The sequence below is a fragment of the Sciurus vulgaris genome (genome assembly GCF_902686455.1).
Source record: "Sciurus vulgaris genome assembly, chromosome: 4".
In the NCBI taxonomy this organism is placed as follows: domain Eukaryota; kingdom Metazoa; phylum Chordata; class Mammalia; order Rodentia; family Sciuridae; genus Sciurus; species Sciurus vulgaris.
The window spans coordinates 48,743,785-48,760,581 of NC_136464.1; the positions used below are offsets into that span (position 1 = coordinate 48,743,785).

Here is a 16,797-nt window from a genome sequence, read left to right on the forward strand (position 1 = left end):
CTGTGGCTCCACCTTGCGACTCTGAATCAACAGGAGCCCGTTAGTTCCCTGGACTGTGGTTCAAATCCCCGCTCCACCACTTACAGCTCTACGGGCCTCTTAACCACACTGAGCCTCCAGAGAATGAGGTCTGCATCGAGCCTCCTCAAGGGACTCTTGTGGGGAGAAATAGGAATTTCAGGAGCAGAGTGCCTGGGAAGAGGCCGGCGCTCACAGAGCTGGAGGGTTTGCAAGTCTCCACAGCTTCTAAGCATCTTCACGACAGCGCCATCAGATGAGGAAACTGGCTCTCACCGCGGTGAGGAACCTGCCCAAGATCATGCAGCTGAGGAGCAGCGAGCAGGGATTCTGGCAGCAGGAAAGAGACGAAGCCCTGCTCCCTGGTTCCAGAGCCGAGCACAGCTGCCCGGGGACCCTGTGAACGCCGGGCTCCACAGAGAAGCTGAGGGCAGCAGGTGAGGCCTCCATGCTTTCCTGGGCTGGTCCCCGGGGTCGTGACACCTTGGAACCAAGGGCCCTGGCCAAGTAAGCATTTTGTGAAGGCCTGTCCTCTAAACAGGGATCGGATAGGGTGCCCTCTGGCAGAGGGCCAACTGTGATCGACCCCGGAATGCCACCCTGAGATGAGACATGCTGATGTCCTAGGTCCTATCTGGAGACTCGGCCACTCTCAGGAGCCCCCTGAGGGGCCCCAGTCTCCTTACCAGGAAGGTGACCAGTTTGTGTCTATCCTGACATTGGTGGGTCCTCAAGGGGAAGGGGGTGGGGAGGTGTGTGGGGAGGAGGGAGGGTCCCTGCACCCTGAAGAAGACTTCTGCACAGCATGCTGTTCCCTTGCCACAACAGTGGGGGAATCCCATCCCAGTGGACAGAAGCATAAACCAAGGTGCAGAGCCACCACCCAAAGTCACAGGGGACAAGTGCCAGAGTCAGGATCTGAAGGCAGCAGCGCCCACTTGGGTCTGCTCAGGTGTGCAGCCACTGCACCCACGCCAGGGAGCATGCCTGAGCTGCTGCCCAGGTCTCCTGACTGGCGGCCTTATTTCTCAGGGTCAGGGGCCTGGCCCCAGGAGGTTCAGAGCAGGGCACTCAGGGTTGCTGTGCCAAGACTGGGGATGCCAGGCCTGGCTTTCCCCCAGGCACAGCCCATTCCATCCCACAGGCATCCTAGACACAGGGTAGGACGAAGGAGCCCCGGGGTGCTGGGCACAGGGCGGCCCCACTCAGCCATGATGATATCCCAGCAAAGATGGCCAGCGCCCAGTCCTGCCATGAGGGCTGAGGTCCCCAGAGTACAGTGTGGCTCGGGCCAGCACCCGTCCCCCAATCAGCACAGCCAGGCTGCAGGCCTACCTCTGTGATCTGCAAGTCACCAGTGTCCCACGTGCTGGTCAGCAGCCCCTCCACTTTACTCCAGCTCCATTGTCCTGCAACAAGAGGGGTGGTCAGTGGGTCCAGTGCCAAGGCCTGGGCACCCAGCATGCTGCAAAGGCAGTTGCTGCAGGAAGTCCATAGCCAGTAAAGCCACAGCCCCATCTGACGACTGGGGACTTGGAGAAGAATGGCCATGGACACGCTTGCAGCCTCCCTGCCTTCCAGCTTCCTCGTGTCAAGATGGAATCATGGTCTCTCTCGAGGTTGCTGGGAGGATCCAGGGAGACAGGATGACATCACTTATTCACTCAACACGCATTTAATGAGCACCGGGTGCTGTGATTGTGGTCCCCAGCCTCATGGGGACTCAGACAATGAGCAAAGAATAAAATAGTACAGAATTAAATGTCATGCCTGCTGGAAAGAACAAATGCAGGGACAACACAGCAAAGTATATCGTGGCCTCTTTAAGGAAGCAAAATTGAGGATGAGCCAGGGAGAGGCAGGCCAAGCTGCAAGGAACAGCATTCCAGGAAGAAGGAACAGTATATCTGAAGAGTCTGAGATGGGGGTGGGGGAGCCTGGTCCAGGGGAGGACTGGAGAGAGGGAGGTATGCAGAGCACAGGAGTGGGTGGTGTGAGTCGGGGCTGGGAGGCACAGCCAGTCACAGAGAAGGTAGAGGGAAGTCACAGGAGGTCTGGGCCTCTAAGGGGTGTCACCCTAGATGGCTCAGGACAAGGGCAGTGGGTAGCAGCTGCAGGACCTGCTGGTGGCCTGGGCTTATTGGGTGGGGTCCAGTTGGTCCACATCCTCAATGTTCTACCAACATGCCGCCCTAGCCCCACCACCCACGTGGTCCCATAGGAACCCAGGAGGGTGAGACCCAGAGGCCTGGCTGGGGGCATCTGTGGGATGCAGAGCCCTGAGTTTGAATCCCTGTGGTGCAGTGCCTGGCTCCGTGCTTGTGGAGGATCACTGTGCCTCTCTGGGCCTGCAGGGCTGTGTGTCTCAGAGGAGGGCAGCTCCGGGGAACAGCGGCAGAGGCAGTCCAGGGTCACGGGCACCCTGGATTCTATACAGGCATTGGGGCTAGGTGGAGGCCTCAGACCTGAGTCCCACTCCATGTCCAGCAAGGAGGTTTGCAGGGAAACATAGGAGCCCTGGCTTCAAGGTCTGGGGTGTGAGGTTTGGACTTAGTGATAAAAGCCCTTAGTTCCCAGCTGGGATCTACCCTCTTACCAGGTGTGTGCTTGGATACATATCTTAAACCTCTCTACTGCAGTTCCCTCAACTAGGGGGGTGGATTAGAGGCTCCCCCAGAGAAACGTGCAGATATCTAAGGACCAGGGCACAGCACCCCCCTGCACACCAGCTAAGGCATGGACTGTCTCAAAGGGGCCAGCATTGGGCTTCACAGGGCACTGGGTCCCCAAGTTCCAAGATCCCAAAGCCAGGCCCAGTGACCCCACCTCAGCCATAAGGAAAGGATGACTCTTTAGTTCTTGCAGTCTCCACACTCTGCCTACTTTGGGAACACAAATACCCCCTGGGACTTAATGACTCCAATGCCCCCATTTCAGAGTTGAGAAGGGTGAGGCTCAGAGAAGGGCAACATCTGCCCTCATCCCAGGGTTATGCAGCAAGTCACTGGCTGGGGTAGAACTGGAATCAGCCTCCTGCTGGTGGAATCCCCACCTTCCACAGCTCGACCTTCCCCAAAGGCGAGATGGCAGGCAGAGCCCCTGACACAGAGAGATCATTATTCTGGCAGCTGAGAGAAGGCAGAGTCAGAAAGGACTTTCTTACTCAGTGAGTGGGGTCCAGGCCGCAAGGGACGACGCCCACCCCATCCACCGGGGTGCTCCAGCTCATGGTACGCACACGTGCGCCCCACTGCCCCTTACAGCCCCTGGCCCTTGGCGTGGAGCTTGTGCAAAGGGGCAGGTGAAACCAGACAGGGGAAGGGACCTGTCCAAAATCTCACAGTGATAAGTAGAGGACTGGAACCTCGGGCCCTGGCCAGGGACTGGACCACCCATCTGGAAGACAGGAGTAAGAGGCTCACATTATGGAGTCTGTGTTGTGGGTTATGCCTGAGATATTTCCTTTAACCCTCAGAGAAATGCTGTGAGGTAGAAACTGGCATCCCCAACTTACAAGTGAGCCCAGAGACTAACTTGTTAAGGTCACATCCCTGACAAGCTCATGGGAACCGAGCAGAGGTGGGTGGTTGCTGTGCTCCTGCCCTGGCAGCCCTGGGAGCTGCTCAACAGACCTGCTCAGAGTCAGCGGGCCTGGGGGCCCTCACGCTGAAGGGGATGCTCAGCAGTGGGGAGCTTGAGGGTGGGGAGCTTGAGCCCTGCTGGCGCTCCCCACTGAGGCTCACAACCTGGGTGGGCTTGGCCACCGAGCCAGGCCAGGGAGAGACGGCAGGAGCCTTGTGTGAATCCCCAGCTGTTCCAGCCTGAGCGGCCTAGAAGACCAACCACGCGGGGCTGGAAGGCACGGTTCTCGTCCTCAAAGGCCCCTGGCGCTATGGAGAGGGTGCAGCCTGAGCCTTGGGAACCATGAGGAGCTGTGAACATCCCCTGGGCCCCTATGTCCAGAGAGATCTCATGGGTACCCTCTGCTTAGGACTCTCACTGGGCCGGACACAGCAGGATCCTGACCACAGGGCAGCCTGGAGGAGGGAGGTAGCTGGAGGTGTCTGAAGCCACTGGGAGGATGGCAAGGCAGGACAGACGCCCATTTTGCAGAACAGGATACTGAGGTTCCAAGGCAGAGGTCACTGAAGGGTGAGGAATGTCCCAGGACCAAGAAGGGCTCCCCCCACCATCCTCCTTTCCCTCTCCACCTCCTCCAGGATTCCCGTAGGAGGAACTGGGTGTGGACTTGGGGTGAAGGCATCTGGTTAAGTCCAACTCTGGGCTGGAGCCCTGGCCCTGGCCAGTGTGGGGAGGCCAGAGGACAAGGGTGGGTAGAGCTGGGTCTGGGTCCCTGTTCTGCTCTTCATTGCTGGGTGACTTTGAGCAAGTGGCTCAGCCTCTCAGACACCCCACCTTCTTTCCAGACAGGTTCCATCTCTCCTCCAGCTTCTAGCCCCAGGGAAGCTCCAGGCTGATGTGGTCAGAGCAGGAACCTAATCACAGATCGCTGGGGGAGGGGTCAGGTGGCCCCAGGGTGATCTTTTGGGCAGAGGCAATGGCACTCCTGAGCCTGAAGTTCAGGGTTCTTGTCACCAGCTCTCAGCTCGGCAGCTGTTCACACTTGCTATGGTCACTTCTTCTCCTCGCCTCCATATGCCTTGTGCCCTGGGGCTGTAGGGTGTGCAGAAGCAGGTGCCATGGAGGAAGCTTGGTGGATGGGGGCTTTGGGGGAGTGAATAATTAACTGCTCAAGGTCATAAACAGCCAAGTAGGCACCAGGCATGGGGACCTTCCAGAGGGGGTCCGTCCAATCCTGGTCCAACTGTCCCTCCCATGGCTGAGCCGACCAGAATCAGCTCTGCCACGTTAACCCTCAGTCTCTGAGCTAGACGGACCAGTTGTTTCCACCCTACTTCACAGAAGGGACAAATGGCTGCACATCTTGTGGCCAGGGCCAAGAGCCCATTTGCTGTCTGCATGTTCTCCAGGGGGGAGGGGTTTCCTCAGTTTGAAGACCCACCTGGGAGTTCATCCCCTGATGTGACCTTAGCAACTACCCTCCCTTGGTGGCCAGAGCTGGCTCCAGGGGCAAGGCAAATATTTACCCCTGATGGTTATCCCAACCTGATCCAAAGGGGCCAGCTGCCCCGCCTCCTGCATTCTTGGAATACATGTTCCCTGACCTCACCAAGTTGGGGGCTGGGGATCCAGACCCAGAAGAAGAGCCAGACCGGGTTCCCGGGCCTAGGTGAAGGCCAAGGCCTGCTAGACACGGGGCAGGGCTGCCTTCGTTCACCTCTTGGCCACTCACCCACTCGGGGAAGCTCAGCCTGCTCTTGGAGAGCTGTGAGTGCTGGCGCTTGCTGGGGCACAGGTCAACACTCCACAGCTGGGCCGGCCTGGGGTGCCCCTGGGTGGGGGGTGAGGCAGGGGCTGTGCTGGTGCCACGCGAGAGCCGTGGTTCAGAGCTCCTGTCACCAGGCCTGAGCTCCTCTCTGGCTCTCCTCACACGCACACATGCGCAGTGAGCTGATGGGCCTGCCACCAACAGGGCAGATTCTCCTGCCTACCAGCGAGGTCCCAACTGCTACACCATCTCATTCCATCCTCAGTTCAACCCCATCACTAGGGAGCAGGAGGGTCCCACTTCACAGAAAGGAAAATGCCCAGCAGAGCCGGGAGGTGGCACAGCATAGAAAGGCAGATGCCAGCTGCCTCAGTCCATACCACACCCTCCCACCAGAGGTCTGTGGCACTGCGGCTGTCCCCTGAGCCCTGTCCATCCTTCGAGGCCCTAAGGACCACCTCTTCCACGCTGCTTTCCCTGAGAGTCCACCGAGTGACTTCCCCACCCTGAATGTACAGAACATCCTGATGGTGTTTCTTTCCTTCTTGCAAAATTAAAATTAGGTGCCTGGTTATCTCTTCAGCCATGCAACAGTGACCCTGTCCTCATTCCAGGCACAGCAGAGTCAAGCCCGGGGCTTGGGCGGCCCTGAGGGCCGGGCGGGGGCTGGACATCCTCTGCACCATTTCACCACAGAGCAGTAACTGCAGTTGGCTTTAAAGAGCAGATAAGAAAGACAGACTTAGCAAGCCGGCAGTTTGGGGTCCAGAGGAACTCCTGGGCAGGGCTGCCCGAGAATCACGAGGTGCCCTGGGTCAGTAACCCCTGGGTCCTCACTTCCTCTGAGAACGGTTCCTACAGTCTGCCGCACCCAGCCCAGGGAAGCCCAGCCCTGGGCCCTGCCCTGCCACACAGCATGCCCCTGGCTCTCCCGCCTTCCTCTCTCTGTCTGGAAACTTTGCAAGGGGCTGGGGAGTTGCCAACAGGCAGCGTTTGGCTGACCTGCCTGAGAGATGGCAATGCCAGGCCAGAGCGGGCAGGCCTGGTGGATCTGGATCATTGGGAGTCACCAACATCTGCTTCTGGACCCTCACAGATGCCTCCACATATGCAAAGATGCTCTTTGCAAACCTGGGGCCACACCCTGGCACCACTGGGGACCCAAAGAGTGCATGTTAGGGAAGGAGGGTCTCTCGGAACTACACACCTAACCTATCTCCAGCTTAGGTTCTCTCCTTTCCAAGATGTGGCTGTGAAGCAACTTCTAGGAGTTCTTTGTTCACTTATTCATTCAGCCAATCTTTCATTTCCTTCTTTTAACAACTAATGACGGCTACTATCTGCCAGAGGAAAAGGAGGAGCAGCAGAGCGGAGTGGCAATGGGGGCAGTGCTAAGGGCCGCAAAGGCGCAACCTCTCAGGGTGTCCCACCGTCTAGGGTGAGGTGGGGAGGACAGGGGATGGGCGGATGGTTCCAGGTCAGCTAGGGATGTGGGGCTCGCTTGCTGGAGGACGTACCCAGGTTGACCTAGAAGTAAAACGGGGACTTGGGGACATCATTCCCTTGGGCGGAGCCTTTGGGTGAGAGGGCACAGGCCCAGAGGTTGGGCAGGGAAGAGGCTGGGGCTGAAGATAGCCCTGTAGGTGGCTTTAGTGAGCAGGGGCACCTACGAAGACACTGTTCCCAGCTTGATCATGATTTTCCGTTTTGAAGGCCACTCTGAAGTGACACCTCTTTTGGAGAACCTCACAAAATCCAGAAAGTCCTTGCTCGCTCAGTGACATCACCCAGGCCTCAGAGGATGACTCCCACCCCTCCCGTTGGCTCAGCGGTGCTCTGGCCCATGAAACTCCACTCGTGTTGTCACCCTGTCTGCTGTTTTAGCTTGGCATGGGGCCACCTGAAGAGCAAACAGACTAGAGAGGAACAGATCCGTGCAGCCACACAGTGGTGAATGTAAGCCCCGGACGTGAACTCAGGCCCTGGTTAGATGCCCCTCTGGGAAGGGGGAGGGAGGCTCACCTCCTTCCCAAAGCCACCCCCAACTGCCCCAGCAACAATTCCTAACAACCAGAGGCCTGTGGCTCTGGCACATGGCCCACTCACCCTGGGGAAAAAGGGAAGGGTCTCCCTCCTTCTGAAATCATCAAATGAACCATTGCTCCTCTATTCAAGGCAACAGGGCACAGCAGAGATGATGGCCCACAGTGCAGCTCTTGGTTGTAGTGTTCCAGATCTGGGGCCTCAACTCTGCCACTTCCTGAGCTGTGTGATGCTGGGTAAGGAACCTGGCCTCTATGGGCCTCAGTTTACTCATCTGTAAAATGGAGATGATGGGAATTCTTGTTCTTACAGAGCTGAAGGACTTAACGAGATTCTGCCAGTACTGCATTGCCTGGGAAAGACTCAGCATGCAGGGATTGCCATCATCGCTGGCTCAGGTGGGCTGCAAGCACAGACGTGGGGTCCTGCCCAGGTGGAGGTTCTAGACCCCATATCACAGAGACAGGCACCCACTAGGGCTCTCACCATTCCTGAAGCCAAGGAATTAAGCCAAAGTTTTATCACTTGTCTCTGCTCATCTGGGGCAGCCCTGGAGTTATAGGGATACCCCCAACTCCAAATCCCTGTAGCATTAAAGGGCTCTGGCGAAGGCTTTCAGAAGAGTCCCCAGGGGTCCCCAGGGAGCCCCAATTCCAAGCCTGCCCCCTACAGAGGCTGGGACACAAGGCTAGAGAAGAACGGGCTGGGCCAGTCGCTTGCCCTCCAGGTCTCGGCTTCCTCCTCGGGGCTAACACTGGCTCGAGGACTAGATGAGTGACGTCACACCCACACTTGGTGCAGGGAGGTGGAGAGGCTGAAGGCACAGCGATGGTCATGCAAACAGCCGGGCTCTGCGTGTTCCCGGTGACCCCCTTCCTGGCCAGCCTCTGGCAGTCACGTTTCCCAACCAGGCTCCTTCTGGGATTCTGGCCACAGTGGGCCTGGCCAGTCTGAAGAGAAGGCCAAGGCCCAGATTTTAAGTGCCACACAAGGAAAAGTGTTGTTCTTGCTAGCAGGAGGTGGCGGGTCTGAAGACAGGCCCCGCAGTCCCTCGGGTCCAGACAAAATCCCACCTATGCTGCTCATGAGCCAGGGGACCTTAGCCAATAAGTCCCCGTGCCTCCCTGACTGAGTTTCCTTAATGGTGTGATGAGGAGGAAGAAGGTTTGACTGGGTGACAAGTGCCCAGCTCAGTCTCTGGCCCTTGGAGGAGTCCTGTCATTGGGAACCCATTTTATTTATTGGAATCATTAAGTTCCCTTGCCCAAGAGCAGTGGCCAGTGGTGATCTTCAGGGAGTTGCTGGAGGGTCAGGGAAGAAACTGGATCATGCTCTTGTTGACCACCACGCTTCACTCTGAAGCCTGTCCCAAGAGACTTCCCCAGCCCAGACTCCGGAGGAAGTTCCACCTTCCTGCTCTTTACTCAAAGGTGAAGTTCAAACCCCATTTTTGCCTTGCACCCCTCCATGAGGTGGGGCAAGTACCCCTTGTCCCTTGAGGTCTCTATCTCTATCTGCAAGTAGGAGGAATGATGTCGAGCTAATCCCCCTGGTTGCAGGAGGACTCTAAGAAGAGGAGGAGGCGTTTGGGGTCCCTGATCTGTTTCTTGCACTGTCAGACGTGGCCAGTCCTGCCATCCAGGAAGCTCTGGGCCCAGTCCTGTCTGAGTCAGCACACCCAGAGCAGGGCCTGGGGCCCACCCAGAGGTGCCCAGGACCTTTCCAGCTGCTTCCCAACTGCAGGCCTCACAGCAACTCTGACATGACCCTTCTTCTCCCCTGAGTCTGCGATCTCCCTTGTTCTTTTAGAAAGAGGGGTGCTCTCAGTCTAGCAGTTTAATTGGATTCTCAGGAGAGCCACCTCTCATCTGCTGATGCGTCCACAGGACTGACAGAACCTGCCCTCTGGGGCCCTGGAGGGACTCAGAAGGACCAGGGCCAGTCCTGGTGTGGGGTACCCAGCCTGGACCAGAGTGCTGCAGTTTCCATGTGTCCCAAAAGTTCATATGTTGGAAAAAATCCCAAAGTCATATGTTCATGGTACGTGGAGGTGGGACCTCATGATGGCATTAGTGGCTTTCTAAGAAAAGGAAGGAGATTCAAACTAGCACTCTTCCTCTATCTCTCCATGTGATGCCTCTGACATGTTATACCACAGGAAGAAGAAAGACCCTTGCCAGATGCCGAGCAGATGCTCTTGGATTTTCCAGCCTCCAGAATCATAAGAAGCAAACAAACTCCTATTCTTTATAAATGACCTGGTCTCAGGCATTTTGTTAGGGCACAGAAAATAGACCAAAATAAGGAATCTCAGAATATCCGCTGGATGAATGAGCAGGGATGGCAGGGAGCGGCACAAACCCCACTCAGATCAAAGACAGAGGCAGGAGGCAGCTGCACAGAGCTAACTGCACCTGCCTGGGGCCAACTCTAATAGACACTGTTCATATATGTGAACCCATGGCGAACTCGGTTAGTCCCCAGAGCAATTCTATGAAGTGAGTGATGCTACTCCCATTTCACAGATGAGGAGACTGAGGCTCTGAAACATGAAGTTACTGATCCAGTGTTAGGAAATAACAAAGCTTAATTTAGCACAGACTCTGGGCTCCAGAATTCATGCACTGATCTGGAGGGCTACCTTCTCAGAAGCCCTTGGGGAAGGTGGAAAGGGCAGCCCATCAGAGGCCACCCAGCCTGGCTGTCAGCCTTGCCCGAGTATGGGACTTAACTTGTCTGGGCTGGGTTATATTTTGAAGTTATCCTGGATCTCACCTAGGGCCTGTGCTTGAGTCCTTGGTCAGTCCAACTATCTCCCTTCTGTAAGGGACAATCAGGGAGGGACAGCACTGCCAGAGTGGGGGACCAGGCTCCCCCCTCCTCACTTTTGAGCTCTTGGAACCTGAGTACCTCCACTTTAGTGGAGCAGCCCACAGGCCCAGATGTAGGTGGGAGAGATGAGCAGACAGGCTAGGGACGTCAGCACAGCACGTGGCCAGATGACACACAGGCCCACAGTTCCTGACTCATGGCCACCTACCCCAGGACTCCACCCACCACCAATGCCCCCACCCTGGCTTGCATCCCGTGACCCACAGCAGCCTCTGGAGTCTCCTCCCACTGAGGACCAGAAAGCCACAGAGGGAGGAAGGAGCAGTGAGCTCCACCCAGGGCTGAGTGGGACACAGGGACACCAGAGGAAGAGGTGAGGGGCATGAGGCCAGCACTGGGTCTGCCCAGCCTTCCAAGCAGCAACGCCCAGCACAGCCTGTGCACAGCACCCTCGGCAGGAGGAACGAGGGCCAGCCTGGGTCCCCTGGTGCTGACACCCACTTGGGCCAACTTCTTACCACATGACTCCTCCTGAATCAGGTCCTCTCCCTGGATGTGCACGCCAATCTCCTTGTAGCCAGCTCCTCTCTCTAAGAACTTCCAGGGTGTCCTATTGCCTGTGACCTGTCACCTTTCTGAATTGTGCCTGAACCTTCCTACCTCTGTACCACTGCTCATGCCAATGCGCTACAGGGACGGTCCCCAATCTCTGCAACGAAGGGCGCAGGGGGTCGGTTCTGTGCTCCAAAATGTTGATGACTTCCCGCGGCACCCTATGATGCGGACTCTGCAAGGCCCAGCTGACTGACAACAGGCAACTCCTGAGGCCTCAAGGGGTGATGTGTCCTAGGCCACCAGACTCGGCTGTCACTATGCCATGAGGAGCGACTTGGGTTGTTCAAGTGTAGGGACTTTCCCACTGCTGAGGAGCTTTTAGCCAGTTCATGAGCTCAAGGTGGCCCCCAAGTCTGCCTTAGCCCATCCAATGTCACTGTGACTTGGGCTTGCTAGCTTGGTGTCCCGATCCTCTCCTCAGGCCCTTGGGACCCAGTTAAAGTCCCAGGCTACTATCCCTGCTGACAATGAGCTGGGCAGGGCTGGGGGCACCTCTCGGAAGAGAGGAGAAAGATGGGGCTGGGTGGTGGCAGGAGTCTTCACATAGGAATATTCCCTCCTGCTTCCACCACGGGCCACTGACCAGGTGCATCTCCCCGGCTCCTGGGAGAAGGAAGGGCTCTGCCCAGCCCTGCAGGGATGTAGGAGGGGGTTCCGGGGAGTCACCCCAAGCATAATTCAGCCTACCCCAAGCCCGTCTCCCGTGGGATGCTCACATACGGACAGAGTCTTCGCCTCTCCCCCTTCTTTCTACAGAAGCCCAGTATTGGTAAGTGCCTTGCCGAGTACACCAACAAGCTGGTGGCCGATCCTGGACCAGGGTCCCAGGCCTCCAGGCACCCAGACCTAGACACACAAGGGGGCTTCTCCTGCTAGCTCCAGAGGAGCTCAGTCATCAGCATGTGTGGGGGGAGGGATGGGTGTGGGTCCAGAGCTCCCGCCAGTAGGAGGCCCTGGGAGGGGGTCAGGGCAGGTCAGAAGCAGGGCAGCCGGACAGCTCAAGGTCGGGCTTCCTTTCTCGGAAGGGCACGATTCCTGGAGGCAGCTCCCACGGGAACAGAAGCACCAGCCTAGGGAAGCTCGGGTGGGACAAAGGCGGTGCCTGGGCAGGGCTTCCTGTTGGGGGTGGGTGGCCCTTGCAGAAGCCGGGTGACCTGCACGGCTGTGCCCCTGGGGACAGGCCAGGCTGGGTTTTGCCTCATCCCTGGCCCTAGCCCATCCTCCAGCCGGCCCTGGCTTCCTGCCCCACTGGATCCACCCGACCCAGGGGAGAGGGAGGGACCATGGAGCCTCCTCAGAAGCCCCAGTGTTTGCTGGGGGCAGGAGTGGTCAGGTGACTCTCGTGTGCTTGGTGGCCTTTGGCCTCCAGGCCTCCAACCATTTGTTTTACAGGATGAGGCCTCGACAATAGAACCCCTGGCTTTTCTTCCCTAAGCACACAACTTGGGGCCTTGAGCTTGCTCCATGCTAGGCAGCTTGGCACTGTCATTTTGAAGACATCACACCAGGAGACCAGGGTGAGGGAGAGAAATCGTAAGACCCACTGCAGGCCTCAAGGCAGAATGTCCTGGTGGTCAAAGACCAGAGCAGTGTAGTGCTGCCCCTAGAAAGTATGGTGTCCCAGCTGGCCCCACACTAAGGGTACAATAGGATATGATGTCTGGCCACAGCCCAGAGGAAGACCCTTTCCCCACCCCAGCACAGCAGGCCTGGTGCTAATAGGGTCGGGAGAGCCTTCCAGGGACCCCCAACTATCCCAGGTGGTGCCAGGAGTCAGGGACACACTTATCCATGGTTGGGGGCACAGCAGGAATGGAGAGGTTGCTGGTCAGACCCAGAGAGGGGAAAGGTCTGAATATAAGCCTCGTGGTCCCCAGCATACACAATATGGGCAGCTGCCTCCAATCTTCATCAAGGTGACTCAGAAAGCAAACAGGCCAGAGAGGGGAGGCCCTGAGGGCCCATCACAGACCGAGGTTCCCAGCTCAGTGCTGGGAGGAATGCAGACAGGAGGGGATAAGCCTCCCTTGAGAGGACCACAGGGACAGGGACAGAGTTGGGGCCCAAGTATCCTGCTGCACATGGGTGGGCCAAAGACAATCCCTTGAAAGCAAATCCATAGCAGTCCCTTGTGGCCTGGGGTCTTCTGACAGGTGGGATGGGGGCTGCTTGTGTCAGGCAGGAACTGGCTGCCCGTGTGGGACACGCAGGACTGGCTCCCATCACCTGAACAAGTCTTCTGGGCCATCTGCAGGAGAGCAGTCTGGGAGGGACTCAGTCAGAGGACACTAAAGGCCTATGATCTGTGGGCTAAGACAAGCAGGACGGAAGACAGAGGCAGATTCGAGTTGGGTGCAGGCCAGGCCTCAAGCCCACCATGGTGTAGGAGGCCTCTGACCCTGGGGTGCAGCACACAAACCGCGGTCTGGGATAAATGCTTAGGCAGCATTCTGGTGCAATGGCCCACAGCTGTCCAACTACCCCTGCCCAGAGCCCACGCTACGGGGTGGATGGCAGGTGGTTGGCCCATTCACCCTCTCAGACACTGGCCACCCCCTGGACCTCTTCTTTAGAGTTGGGGTTTCCTACTTCTAAGAGAATGGCCTTATGCTCACGTGAAAACCAGATCCCTGAATCCTATCACTATGGGGACAAGGCCTGGTGATGCTCTGCCGGCCCCGATGCCAGCTCTCTGTCCTTCATCTTGGCTCCTGGGGGCTCTGCCATCAGCCCATCCCTTGGGGAGGAGTGTGTCTCAGGTTCCCCAGAGCCCAGGTAGCTGAGGAGTCAGCTATACCTTGAACTTGGCCTCCACCCACTGCTGCCCCTCTCTGGGTTCACTTCCACCAGCCCTGTCCACCCTATGCTGCTGCCTGGTGCTGGTTTGGCGGTAAGCAACCCCAGGGCCAGGGATGTGGCTTTCACTGAACACAGGCTCACCATTCATGTGGCTGCCAGGAGATGTGTGTCGAAGAGAGAGAGGAAAGAGGCAGTGGGTGGCAGACAGACAGACCCACAAATGCAGGTGGCTTGCAAAGCATGGCCCCCAAATGCCACCACAGCCCTACTTCTCCCTCCAGGCCCTGCACTATCTGTGACAATACACACATGAAGGCCAGCATACCAGGATGATGGCCAAGGGAGCCCACTTAGGCTCTCCCAGGTGGGCTTGGAGAAGGGCCCCAGATGCTCAGGGCTCCAGGCCTGTGTGCTCTGCACCCCTCCCCATCATCTATCACTCTGGCTCCCACCTCCTGGAGAACAGGGACCCTCTCCCCAGCTAGAAACACCTGCCCATCCACGAGGGCCTCAGCAGCATCTCTCACTTCTCTGTTGAGCCCTGCCCCAAAGTTGTGGTTCTATCCTTCTGGAATGGCAGTAGGGTGGGACATGGTCCTTCATGACAAGATCACAGGGTCTTTGCAATGAAAGGGGACTCTGCCCACACAACAGGAAGAAAACACCATAGATATGGGGTTCCATAGAGGTTCTGGACGAGTGTTCTGGCACCTCCCTACTGCTGCCCAGCCCGGGATCTGGCACACAGCAGATGCTTGACACATATCTGTTGAATCCGTCAGCAGATTGATGGATGCATCTGCAAGGCCTCACTTCCATTCTCCTGCCAAGGCAAGAAGCAGCCGGGTCCTGCAGCGTACGTACTCCAAGGACCATGAGTGACAGAGGCTGGGTCCACATGTGCTCACCCCCACTCAGGCCAAGAGGCTGCCCTTTGGGCTCTTCCAGGTCAGAGAAAGCCTGTCCTCTCTGTCTCGTGGCTGGGAGGGGTCTCTGTGATTGAGCCCAGGGTCTGTTCTTGCCAGATAGGGCAGGGGAGGTAGAGGTCTAGGACCATGCCTCAGCAAAGGCCTTTCCATTTGCAGTCCAGGGGCCAGGAACTCTGGGATCTGACCCAGGGCCCGCTGCTGGCGCAGGGCGCAGAGCCCACAGCCCACACCATCGCGGCCCCACTCCACAGCCTCCTGGCTGTAGCCGGCCTAAACTGCTTACTTAGACAAATAGGGAAAGAAGGCAGGCATGTGACGACTGCGGTTTCCTTGACCCAGACACACACACACACACACACACACACACACACGGCTACTCCTGTGGGTCAAGTGGCCATGCAGTCCTGAAGGACAGGGGCTGGGCCAACTGGGGTTTCTGTATCTCCAAAGGACAAGTGACCTGGCTGTCTTTCCTTACCCAGAAGAATGTTCTTTCCAAACACTTTTCTTCTTCTTCCTGAACGTGCCAGGGACATACTGGCTGGGAAGCGAGTGGAGTGGGGGACCCAGCCCGGTGGCCTCTGCCTGGGGTTTTCCTTCTGTCTTCCCCACCCAGAAGGCAGATGCCTGCTGGGAAACTGCAGCTACCCAGTGGTTCCCTGAGAGCAGGAGAACCCTGAGCGGCACTCGGGCTGGCTGGGTGGGGAGCCGAGGCACAGGGAGGGGCCCAGGCTGCCTGTGTGCGTCAAGGTAAGGAGAAGGCCTGTAGGAGCCCATTCTGGTCTCACTTGGCAGGCAAGGCCTTTGTTCTGCTGCTGGGGAAAGGCTTATGGCCAGCAACGCGAGGGCTCCTGCAGTGTGGAGGAGGCCTGGGCTCAGCTGCTGTCCCAGAGGGCAGGCCCCATTTGGGTACTCTGTCACTGCAGCCAGCTCCCAGCCTGACCTGGCCTCAGACCTTCCTGCAGGGACCCCAGCAGCACAGAACCCAGCAGAACAGCACTGTTCCCAGGATGGCCAAGAGTTCCTAAACAAAGGCCACCCCCTGCCTGGCCAGAAAAGTCCTCTGACTGTCCATGTCACTATCATCACAGCAACCCTACCACGGGGGCCACTTGCATGCCATTTTATAGATGGGACCTGGGGTACTGAAACGAATGCCAACCAACCTGAAGGTCACCCACTAATTAGAGGCGGAGTCAGGATTTGAACCCACAGACTCCAACTCCAGAGTCCATGTTTTCCATCAATACCTACTCCACAACCCCAGGAGCTGTGTCCCCGGCTGCTGGCCAGGCCTGTCCTCTGCAGAGCTCCTAACCAGGGATGCACAGGGCTGTCCTGCTGGCTCCAGCCCGTGATCCACGCCCATGCCTTCATCCTCCACCTGTCTGGGTACAACAGGAAGCCCTGTTCTATGGCAGCTCCAAGGAGGAGGAAGAAGGCAGTGAGGAAAGAGGGAGAAAAGGCAAGGAAGGGAGAACATGGGCTGGGTCACAGACAAATATGGAGGAGGCACGAGAGCTGCAGAGAGAGATCAGGGCACGGAAAAAACAGAAAGAGCCGGGCACGGTGGTGTATGCCTGTAATCCCAGAGGCTCAGGAGGCTAAGGCAGGAGGATCACAAGTTTGAGGTCAGTCTCAGCAACTTAGCAAGACCCTGTCTTAAAATAAAATATAAAAAGAGCTGGGGATGTGGCTTGGTGGCTAAGCACCCTTGGGTGCAATCCCCAGTACCATAGGAAAAAAAAAAAAAGAAAAGAAAACATGGGAAGAGGGGAGGAACCCGGAACATAGAAAGAAGAGGAAGAGATGAGAGTGAGGAAGGCAGCAGGAAGTGGGGAAGGAGGAGAGGGAGAGGGACGGAGCCGAGGAGGGCAGCAAGAGAAGGGGAAATCCGAAGGAAGAGGGGGAGAAGGGAAGGCAGGCGGACGCGGGAAAGAGGTGGAGGACTGGAGAGGAAGAGGCGAATGGGAGGTCACTGGGGAGAGCACCCTGGAAAACCGAGAGACAGACAGAAAGCAAGCCCGCCCACCGAACATTAAATACCTAACAGGAGATGACAAATCAAATGGGAATTACTGCGGTAAAAACATAATTAGAAACTTGATTGAAGTTAAACAGAATTTACATAACACTGCAAATTAACTTTACACGGAAACTATTCACTGGGAAGGCAATGAAGAGACATTTCATTAGTAATCTATATTTAAA

General features: G+C 57.2%; 1 protein-coding gene across 6 annotated transcripts in view; it reads right to left on the reverse strand.

Moving 5' to 3' along the window:
* The window catches only part of ZMIZ1 (zinc finger MIZ-type containing 1), a 218,767-nt gene that overhangs the window by 133,306 nt on the left and 68,664 nt on the right, over window positions 1-16,797 (reverse strand). For all 6 annotated transcript variants that reach the window (XM_079136063.1, XM_079136065.1, XM_079136066.1 and 3 more), the window contains one exon: window positions 1,354-1,427. The gene's annotated coding sequence lies outside the window, so the exon portion shown is untranslated. The remainder of the gene's footprint in view (window positions 1-1,353; window positions 1,428-16,797) is intronic.